Source organism: Podarcis tiliguerta (assembly GCF_965153285.1).
Source record: "Podarcis tiliguerta genome assembly, chromosome: 6".
Taxonomy (NCBI): domain Eukaryota; kingdom Metazoa; phylum Chordata; class Lepidosauria; order Squamata; family Lacertidae; genus Podarcis; species Podarcis tiliguerta.
This window is the reverse complement of record NC_139539.1, coordinates 47,832,920-47,844,163: the sequence shown is the minus strand read 5'-3', so window position 1 is coordinate 47,844,163 and position 11,244 is coordinate 47,832,920.

Here is an 11,244-nt window from a genome sequence, read left to right as displayed (position 1 = left end):
GCCTGTCACAATTGCTGATCTCAGCAAAATTTGGAGGTTTTCTTGGTAGTAAGGGAAGGCACTCTGTATATGCTCAGAAATATTCTCCATTTCATTACAGTTTTCAGCAACATTTGAAGGTATCCTTGGTAGTAAGGGAAGGCACTCTGCATATGCTCAGAAATATTATTTATTTCATTGCAGCTTTCAGAACTGAATCCTGCTGCTAAATTATATCTGCTCAGGGAAGCTATCATGAATATGCCATGCAGTTTCCTTTGGCAAAAACTGACCACTTCCCCAAAAGAAGATTTTTTTCAAGTCAGTCATTAAGAATGATTAGTGCTAATATTTTGACTGTGGATGGAAAGAAGAAGTGAAACTTTAAAATAGAAAGGGAGATGAAAGGAACTATTTCTGTATAATAACTTTGCATAAATATCCCATGATGCATGATGAATCACTTGGTAATCATGTAGAAGCGTCGGAGAAGACATCCGGCTGCAAAAAATGTTTTGTTCAGCTCTATAATTGGCAGTTCATTGACCGTGAGCACTTGGTTTTATTTTTGCTTTAAGACATTAACAATTACATCAGCATTCCTAATATTCATCAGTGTCTGTAGTACTATATTACTAAGGTAGGTTTTTAAAAATGCAAATTTTCACTGCAATCTAATAGCCACTAACTTTGAAAATAAGCCCCTTTCTTGCAAGTAGACATGTATCAAATTACAGTTAGAAAGGTATTAATGGCATCGATTCAAGTTTTCATACTATATACATGATATTAGGCGATATGAATTGCTGTGGTAAATTAATGCTGTTTTATGGTCTTCCTCAATGGATTTCTCACTCAATTTGACCCATATGCAATTGTTTGGCAGGATCTCTGGTTATTATGAGCCATTTTTGATCACGAGATGTGCTATTAAAATAAACCTCTTTTTTTGCATTTATTTAGAATATATCTGAGCATATATTTTTGAACCTTGTTATGCATTTCCCGCCAGCACTGCTGAAAACTCTCCCCCCCCGTCCTTACCAATGAAATCTGAGATTGCTCCCCTGTTCTCACAGCTTCTACCAAAAGCTGTTTGTTGAATAGAAGTTGCGTATAAGATAAAAAAAGCTACAGAAGCAGAAAGAGGGAACCTGCATAAAACTAGACAACGACTGCAATCCTTCTGGTGCATAGGATTGCCCTGTGGGTCAGATTAACAGGGCAAAATCCACAGCATTGGTTTCAAACAGATATTAAATATAGCAAATTTTACCAGCTGAGCATCTGACTATGTATGTAATTAAACACACACACACACACACACACAAACACACACACACACACACCCCACCTCTAGATTGTCTTGTTTATTTAGCAACAACGCTACAACTATTAAGTATGAGAGAACTTGAAAGATCCAGTTCTCAGGTAGCATCTTTTGTATTTCACTCTGACAAGATTCTTCTTTCTGCTGCTCCTTTCTGAGCCCCTCCAATATTTCTAGGCATGCTACTGTCTGCGATTTACCCCAAAGTGCACCTGTTTAGACCTATTTCCTCTGTTTGCCCTTCTTTCATCCCTATCCCTTTTCACCTGGTTCAGCTCCCAGTGTAAAGGCGAGTGCCTGCTGCTGCTTTCTCAGGTGGCAACCCTGTACACCTGGACCTAAGAGCAAGGCCCTTTGCACTCAGTGGGACTTGTTTCTGAGCAGGTATGTGTAGGGTTGCGCTCTCAATCACTGGCAGCCTGCCTCTCGACCAGGGTATGTTGCTCAATGCTTGTCGCATTTCATTTCATTCTCTTTCCTCACCTTATCTTCGTAATAATCTTCTTGTATCTTCCATATACATGCGTCTTTTCTTCTCAGAATTGCGGGCGTGGAGTGTTTTTGCCTAAATAACCACACAAAATAAACACAAGCTTTTGTGCAACCGTGGATGATTTTTCAAGTGTGGGTACCCGCTTTCCGAACCATTCCCATGATGTAGAGAAGTACATACCTCCTTCTTTACAATGAGCATCAAATATTTCTTAGGTCAAATGGATGAAGTTGAATGAGCACATCACAGAATTCTAACTTCTTCTATTATCTAGTGAGGTTTCTGTGATGGACAGAAGCACTCTCAAAAAAGGTGGATAATGCCCTCATCTGACAAAAAAACTTTGAGGAAAAAGCACTTCAGGATTTTTTGAATTTCCGCATTCCTGTTATCTCCTTGTTTTAACTCCTCTCCTTGGCCATTTTCACACAAACCTTTAATTCAGATTAGCACACACACAGGGCCGGATTTGGGTTTGATGAGGCCCTAAGCTACTGAAGGTAACATATTTTAATATGTGATATTTTAGGGAGCAGGCTAGCTGGCGAGACCCATCACTTACATCATAGGAACCTACGCAACACAAAACACTGCTGCTGTATGTAGGTTTAATTTTATTTGTTTTTTATCTTAGATTTTGGAAATGTACATCCATATTTTTTCTTTAAATTTTTTGGGGACCCCCAAGAGAGTGGGGCCCTAAGCTATAGCTTGTTTAGCTTATACATAAATTTGGCACCACACACACACACCTTTGTTTCAATGCTATCTGTTCTTACTTAGATCCAATTCATATAACCATTGGATACCTGGTAGCTGACTGTGTGCAACTGTTGCTCATGCATGGAGCTGAACTATTGCACACCGCTGCAAATGCCTTTTAAAGAACAAAACCACAAACCTGACTCCTGCAGTAAAATCTGACACAGGATGGTGGCTGCAAATAATCAGATGGCTAGAAGCAGCCAAGGCGGTAGGCAGGGATACGCAAATCTCTCAGTTTCAGGTTCTCTCAGTCTTTCCCCCATTAAAAATTAGATTCCTTGCATTTCTACATCAGTTTGTGAATTTTGTTTAAGTCCTCATGAAAATTCACCAGTGAATTTCTCCTAATATACACTTTTGTATGCAATTCTGTGTAATATACATGTTTTTGCAGAGCAATTTCCCTTGAAATAATGCATTTTGTATGCTATATTCCCCAATATGTGCATCTTTATACACACATTACCCCAGTATATGCAGTTTCTTATGCATTACTTGGCCTAAAAGGAGAATTGCAAAATTCAGGGACTTTTGAAGGATGCCTGTGTTTCGATTCATGTATAGCTTCAGGTAGTACAGATTTGGTAGGTTCACCTTTAAATGCAAATGCAGTCAAGTTTCTCTTCCATCCCTACCAGTAGGTGACAGCTTTTCAGTGGTCACTATATGCCAAATGTGACTTGATCCGGGGAGAGGAGTTAAAATGGAGGTAGCAGGAATATGAAGTCCTCTTTAAAGAAGTGAGCATACCTCTGTTTCTGGTTTCTGAAATAGGAGCCTGGAAGCTGGAGGCTGCAGAGTACTAACATGCCCCAGGCTGTTATTTAAAAAGAAAAGAAAAACCACATATGGCTGGTTGTGGCTCTCAGTCTGCCTCCTATGGAGGTCTGAATTGGGGGCGTAGGCTGTGACTTGCCTCTTCAGTACCCCTGTTCATTGCTGATTTCAACCTCAAAACCTCTCCCCTCCATGTGATACCCTTTTTCCTCCAGTTTACTGGAAATCCCTTCTTTTTCTCTCAGTTGCTATGGCAACCATGAGAAGGTCAATTAGATAACGGATGTGCATGTAGGGATTAGATGTCAGATGGTTAACAGCCTGGCTTGATAGACAGCTTTTCCTCAATTTTTAACAACTTTGCTGTCGTAGTAACTGATTACCCTCAGTTGCAAAAACATAATAGCCTTCTGTAATTCAACTTCCTTCAAACGACACAAGTGGTTTGCACTTACGCTCAGGCATATTGTACCCTTTCCTAAATTACAAAATGTGCGACCCGTTTTTTTTTAAGTTTAAAAAACCCTCACTCCTGACTGCGCGCCAACTTTCTATGGAAAGCAAATCCACAAAGGTCAGGCTAACACGGAAAGCTGAATGAATATCTGTAAAAGTAAGGTTGGGAAATGCGATGCCCTGCTTGCTATTTTGGGACCTTGAATTTAAGCTGCTGATTACAGAATTATACGAGTGGACAAGGCTTGATCAAATCCCACCACAGGCCATAAGGATACTGTGCACTTGCGCTGTATACACACAAGGACTGCAGTCTAGCTCGTTGTATTAATTAATCCAAAGAAATTTATTTCTAATGCTGTGGGACGCGGGTGGCGCTGTGGGTTAAACCACAGAGCCTAGGACTTGCCGATCAGAAGGTTGGCGGTTCGAATCCGTGCGACGGGGTGAGCTCCCGTTGCTCGGTCCCAGCTCCTGCCAACCTAGCAGTCTGAAAGGATGTCAGTGCAAGTAGATAAATAGGTACCGCTCTGGCAGGAAGGTAAACGGCATTTCCGTGTGCTGCTCTGGTTTGCCAGAAGCGGCTTAGTCATGCTGGCCACATGATCCGGAAGCTGCACGTCGGCTCCCTCGGCCAATAAAGCGAGATGAGCGCCGCAACCCCAGAGTCGGTCACGACTGGACCTAATGGTCAGGGGTCCCTTTACCTTTACTTTTTAAAGGGTATCATTAGCAACAGCAGCCTTGTCACCCCACTCCCAAATTCAAAAAGGCCAGTGGGCAGTTTTAATAGTAATAGTAGTAGTAATTGCTGCTGCTGCTATCATCATCATCATCATCATCATCAGGGTGCTTACTCACAAACTCATCACCAAGAGGTAAGAAGGTGAGGCAGTAAGATCTGGCAGTTGGCAGCTATTTGACCCTTTGACTACCTGTGTCTATGATAATGTCACAGTCCACACAGAACCGAGAAGTAGAATTAATCTGAATGTTGCGAACCTAAAATTACTGGTAATAATAATAATAATAATAATAATTGGCCCAAATATAAGCCGCACCTGCAAATAAGCCGCACCTTTAAAATTCAAAGGGGAAAAAGAAAAAAAGACAATACCTGAATATAAGCCGCCTGCAAAAGTTGCTGTACAATCTCTAAAATCGTGAATCGCTATTCAATTGCTACAAATCCATAGGCACTCACACCTGTAAATGGCAAATGTAGAATAAAATCCTATGGGTACTAGAGAGGACCCGCAAGTGGGTTAAACACCTGTTCATAGCACTGTAAATACAAATAAAAAAACCAATACAGTGGTGCCTCGCAAGACGAAATTAATTCGTTCTGCAAGTTTTTTCGTCTTGTGAATTTTTTCGTCTTGCGAAGCACCACTGTGTATTGACGGTTTCCCATAGGAATGCATTGACGGCTTTAAAAAAATGGCACAAGACGTTTTCGTCTTGCGAAGCAAGCCCATAGGTCTTGCGAAGCAACTCAGAAAACGAAAAACTCTTTCGTTCTGCGAGTTTTTCATCTTGCGAGGCATTCGTCTTGCGAGGTACCACTGTATTGCACTGTAAAATACGGGGAAAGCGATGAATGGCATTAGAATTAATTGCACAACAGTCTCAAGCTTGCAAATCAGCAATAAAACATTTTTTGTTCCGTTTTACCACATGTCTGTTTCAGCAGCGATATCATAAAAGCCAGTTTTTGTAAGGGCTCGAATTTAAGCTACACTTTGACTTTTCATGGTCGGAATTTGGAAAAAAAAGTGTGTCTTATATTCAGGCCAATACGGTATATTAACAATAATGAATGAAGCAAACATAGTAGGGCAACTGGAGTGGAAAGTCAACAGTGATCAAGAGGAGGGAGGAAAATAAGCAAGGGTCCCACACCACTCTTTCAGTCCGGGGTTTGTGGACATATTTTCCAGCTGGCAATAGTTATGGTGGCCTCAGCCTCATTCTGGAGGGAGAGTTTGAAAACAAGTGGGGGAGTGGGAATGGTCTCAGATCAGGTTGTTCAGCACTGCTCACCAAGTTACCGTCACCACACTTTCTCCCTCAAACAGGAATGGTTGTCTTGTTTTTCGGTTTTGCTTTTTTTTGAAGGGGAAGAGGACTTCTCACTGGATCCAGCTGATGGCTGTCCCTTGGGCCTCACCTCAGAAATCCAGCAGGCCTCTGGACCAGATAAAGGTTGACTTTGATCCTTGACTGAAACAATCCTGTGGTGAAAGCATGATAATACAATCAGGTACGAGATATTGATATGATGAAGTACAGAAATGATGCAATAAGCTCTCAGAGCCCTTTGTTCTTTATTGTTACCATTGGTGGTCCTGCTGGGGCCATTTCCACATCTTAAACCTGATCTCTGGTGTGGCAGGGGTGCTACCCCACCCCTGGTGCTTTCCTTGGATTTGCTGCCTTGGAATTCCTCCTCCTTAGTGACACACGTTGATACAGCCTGCAGTTGCTCATGGTGAGGTATAAATATTCTGCAAATGCCTTGGAGGAGCTCTTTAGCCATACATTTTGGAGTATTGCCTTTTTGCCCAGTAACAGATTCTGGAGAATCCCTGCCATGCATTTCCCTCGTAATTTGGAGTCACTGTGTGGCAACATTGTCCCCTGGCTTTGGAGTTATTGCTATGATTTTCATGCAATAAATAAGATTAAATTATCTGTATCTATAAAGAAGGAGCAAAGTCAAAAAAATCCCTCCCACTTTGATAAGAGCAAGACAGGGGCAAAGATTTAAGCTCTCTACCTTGGCCTGTCTTGAGGGTAGACCCCACCAGCTTTGTGTGAAACAAAACCAAACCCAGTGGCACAATGACATTGAACATCACATCCTTTAAAAGACATAAACTACAGAAATATCTCACCTGAAAAGTCCCTTAGTTAGCTTGGATAGGCTGAGCCACTATGTGCAGCAGAATAAAATGGGAAATTTTGAGAATACGACTCTTTACCTACAAGTCTGAAGTAGTGCCATCCATTCAACTATCTCAGCATTCTTTTGCCTCATTCTGCTGAATGAAGCTGACTATGGCTTGGGACAGATTCAGCTAACTGGTCCCACCAGCAGAAGCCCATGAAAGATTTGCACTAGCACAGTTGGGCTTCCTTACCCCTTACCAGTAGTGCACACTGTTGGGGAAATCTCTGCTTGGCTTAAGAGCAAAGTGTTTTTCAATGAAGAACAATCTGGTTGAATAAGAAACCAAAAAACCCCCTCATTTCACCACTTTGCTAAAAATAGCACAGCCTGTGGTTTAAACTGTATAGAAACATGTCTCGTCTTGAACTCTTTAATGAAGTGAAACCAAAATCCATACATTAGTCATCCTTTGCACAGTCTGGCTGGCAAGTCTAACTTGGACTAGTTTATTCTTATTCGTATTATTATGTCTGGCGGTTCCCTCACTGCGAGAAGCGAAGTTACAAGGAACCAGGCAGAGGGCCTTCTTGGTAGTGGTGCCCATCCTGTGGAACACCCTCCCACCAGATGTCAAAGAAATAAAAAACTATCTGACATTTAGAAGACATCTGAAGGCAGCCCTGTTTAGGGAAGCTTTAAAGATTTGATGAATTATTGTATTTTAATATTTTGCTGGAAGCTGCCCAGAGTGGCTGGGGAAACCCAGCCAGATGGGCGGGGTATACATAATTATTATTATATTATTATGCTGGGACAGAGATGGTTAGGCTGATACAGCTTTTTTGCCAGGAAAAGGATTTTCACAGGGAGTGGGGAGGATGTAGGAGTGGGATGAACATTTTGAATTTTTCTTTCCAGCTATTCCTTGAGTGGGGGCTAAAGCAAAACCCTCCTAAAAAAACAACATGATGGGGAGGTGGGAAAGGAATTTCTCTGAAATTTCCAGGAAGGGTTAGCCATCCATCTGACTTGACCTTAGAGGTGGCTAGGATTTTTCATGTTTTCTTAATATATATAATATTTTAAGTTTTAAAAGAAAACTTAAAATAAACAACGAATCAACAAAATGAACACTGAACCACCTCTCTAGATAAGCAAGGTAAGCATTTTTTCAGTGTCATTATTTGCACTTCTGGGCAAAATTGTCAGATGAATCAGTTCCCAATCAGTTCCCAATGCTCACATCATCACAAGGCTCCTTCTGCAGCTTCCTCCTGGCTGCACTTCCTGGAAAGCCTTGGGATCAACTCCACAACAATTGCATTGTTTTGCTCCCAAGGCATTGCGTTGTTTTGCTGCCAAGAAAGTGTGGCTGGCCAGAAGTGTCTCAAGGTTCTCTCCATAGCATTTTACCAGCTGCACTTCCAGGTGGGATCCAGGGCTGGTGGGGGTGTGGCCTGGGGAGACTCTCAAGGGCCAGAGAGAGAGAGGGCTAGAAGGCTGCATTTGGCCACTGGGCTTGGGATTCTCCACCTCTTAAATTGCCACCATTAACTTTCAGTTTTCCTAGACCCATTTTGAGTCAAGCTAATGACCCCTCCCCTCCCCAGATGTGTCAAAATCTGATGTTTCTTAACAATATGCCCCCAAAGCTGTGAACTTATGGAAAGTATACATTATGGAGATGGCTCTGGCAAGTGCAAAGAAAGCTGATTCTCTTGTACATGTTACACTTCTTTCATAGATACCCCTGACTTGACCTTTGTCCTTGAGACCTTTTCATTTGTCAGGCTTTTTTCTTTCATTTTCAGAGGCCAAAGGTTGAGAGACATCAAAGTCCTTTTTTATCCCAAGTACCCTTACAATCCTCTGGCCACTGCTGAGTGGGGGCAGAAGGAGAAGGGGAAGACAGAGGACGAGATGGTTAGACAGTGTTCTCGAAGCTACAAACATGAGTCTGACCAAACTGCGGGTGGCAGTGGAAGACAGGAGTGCCTGGCGTGCTCTGGTCCATGGGGTCACGAAGAGTCGGACACGACTGAACGACTAAACAACAACGACCCTTACAATTATACAGGACTGCAGTCATGGTTCCTGGCCGCTAGAGGCCACTGTAGTCTTTATGCATATATAGAGAGACAATGACAGCAATTGTTGGTGACGGTGTTGGTTTATTAGGGAGAGGGAATCAAACATGAACTAAAAATATCACAACATAGCAAGTATCTATCCTAGGTAATAAGAGCCTTATCTGCTGGTTTAAATATAACATGCACCCAACTGACAATATGATAATGTTGTTGTGTAAATATACAATGTGACTGCACTTGGAATACTGCATAAAGTTCTGGCCGCCTCACCTGAAAAAGTATTTCTCTCTCTCTCTCTCTCTCTCTCTCTCTCTCATAGTACTAGAACTTGGGGCTATCCAATGAAATTGAGTGCTGGAAGATTCAGAACAGGCAAAAGAAAGCTCCTCTTCTCACAGCGTATAGGAATTTGTTCCCCCAAGAGATGGTGGTGGCCACCTCCTCAAACGGCTTTAAAAGAGGATTGAACAAATTCATTGAGGACAAGGGTCTCAATGGCGGACAACCACTATGGCTATGTTCTGCATCAATGTTGGAGGAGGAATGCCTCTGAATAGCACTTCCTGGGAACCACAAATGTGGATAATGCACTCCCATTCTGCTTGTGGGCTTCCCATGGGCATCTGGTTGGTCACTGCAAGAACAGGATGCTGAGCTAGTTCTGCCTTTGGCTTGATTCCACAGCCACATCACATGGCCTCATGCACTTTCTCTACACTTGGAGAACACCGATGAATTTTATGTTTTAATTTCAACAGCAGATTCCAATTGTAAGATGACAGAGCGCACAACCAACTTCTTTGCTGTGGCCATCAAAACTAGATCACAATTATTGAAGGGGAAATTTGTCCAAATTTTCTGTATTTTTACCTGTTTCTGGATTTTGTAATGTTCTTGCAAAAAGGGCACAATTTGTGTGCGGGGACAGGTGTTTTGTTCCCCCCTACCCCACTTATCTTGATACTCTTACAGTGCATTTGATGTTTATGGTCTGTAGACCAAATACACTTGACTTAAATATTCCTTATGTAAAGTGTAGAGTAACCTGATGACTCGTTCAAAACATCTGCTGTCAGCATTTCCCAGTTCCTATATGCTTTAAGTCTCAAGCATTCATCACCTCACTGCAAACAAGACCATGAGGACTACACTCAGCTATCTTCTGGGTGAGTAGGAAATTGCTAGGCTAAGAAATCCAATGTAAGCAAGGAGAAATAGCTCAGAGAGAGAGCAAATGCATTACACTTAGAAGGTGGCAGACTCAGTCTCAGTCCCTTTCATCAGCAGTTAAGAGGATCAGGTAGTAGCAGGCAATGTGAAATAACTCTTTTCTTCCTGATACCCTGCAGAGCTGATGTCAGTCAGAGTGGACAAACAGACAGACAAATAGTCTGACTTGGTTTAAGGGTGTTTCTTATGCAGGCAGATAAAAGTGAGCAACCCATAGAAACGAAATCTACATGCCAGTCAGTGCGCCTGGCTGGTTGGTGGTTTGAGCCCACCTAGGGAAGGATTCCTACATTGTAGGGAGTTGGGCTAGATGATTCTCAGGGTCTCTTCAGATTCTATTATTCTAATAAATAATAATAATAATAATAATAATAATAATAATAATAATAATAATAATAATTTATTATTTATACCCCACACCCATCTGGCTGGGTTTCCCCAGCCACTCTGGGCGGCTTCCAACAAAATATTAAAAATACAATAAAACATCAAACATTAAAAACTTTGCTGAACAGGGCTGCCTTCAGATGTCTTCTAAAAGTCAGATAGTTGTTTATTTCCTTGACATCTGAAGGGCTGCCTCGTTCCTACTGAGTCTAAGACTGTAGAAGTTAACACTTAAAAAAATCTATTGTAGAAGTTTTTGCAACTGAATTATTTGCACATCTTTATAATATGTTTGTTCCTATTGGGATAGCTCCTAACATCTTATAGGAAAGCAAACCTAGATCCGGTCCGCACTGAGCATTAGGGGTGGGGGTGGGGAAAAGATCCTTTCTGATCCTGGTATGCCACATTGAGATGGCCGTAGTTTAGCTTCCACCAGATCTACCCGTAGGCAGAAAGGAATCATGATGGGAGCAGTGCGAAACTACCTCCAGCTGTTAAGGCTGCCAGGGCTTCTATGCACTTGGGAGAAACCAGTGTGGCTCATTTTAAGGTAGTGCCTGTTAAGCTTGGCATGTGCAAGAACTTTCATTGGGCCACAACACAACAAACTGCAATGAGGACCATTTTAGCCAAAGCCTTCAGCACACTCTATTTTCAGCGAAAGTGGTAGACACATATGCAAGGATTAGCACTAGTGTAACTCAACTTCCACCCCTTTCCTCCCCCTGTATGCACCCACACGGCCCCCAGCATCTGCTTTGGAGGTTTGAGGGAACCCCCAGAATAGCCCCAGGGGGCATGTGGGGGGAGGGGAGAAGGAGGGAGGACTTTCCAGCACACA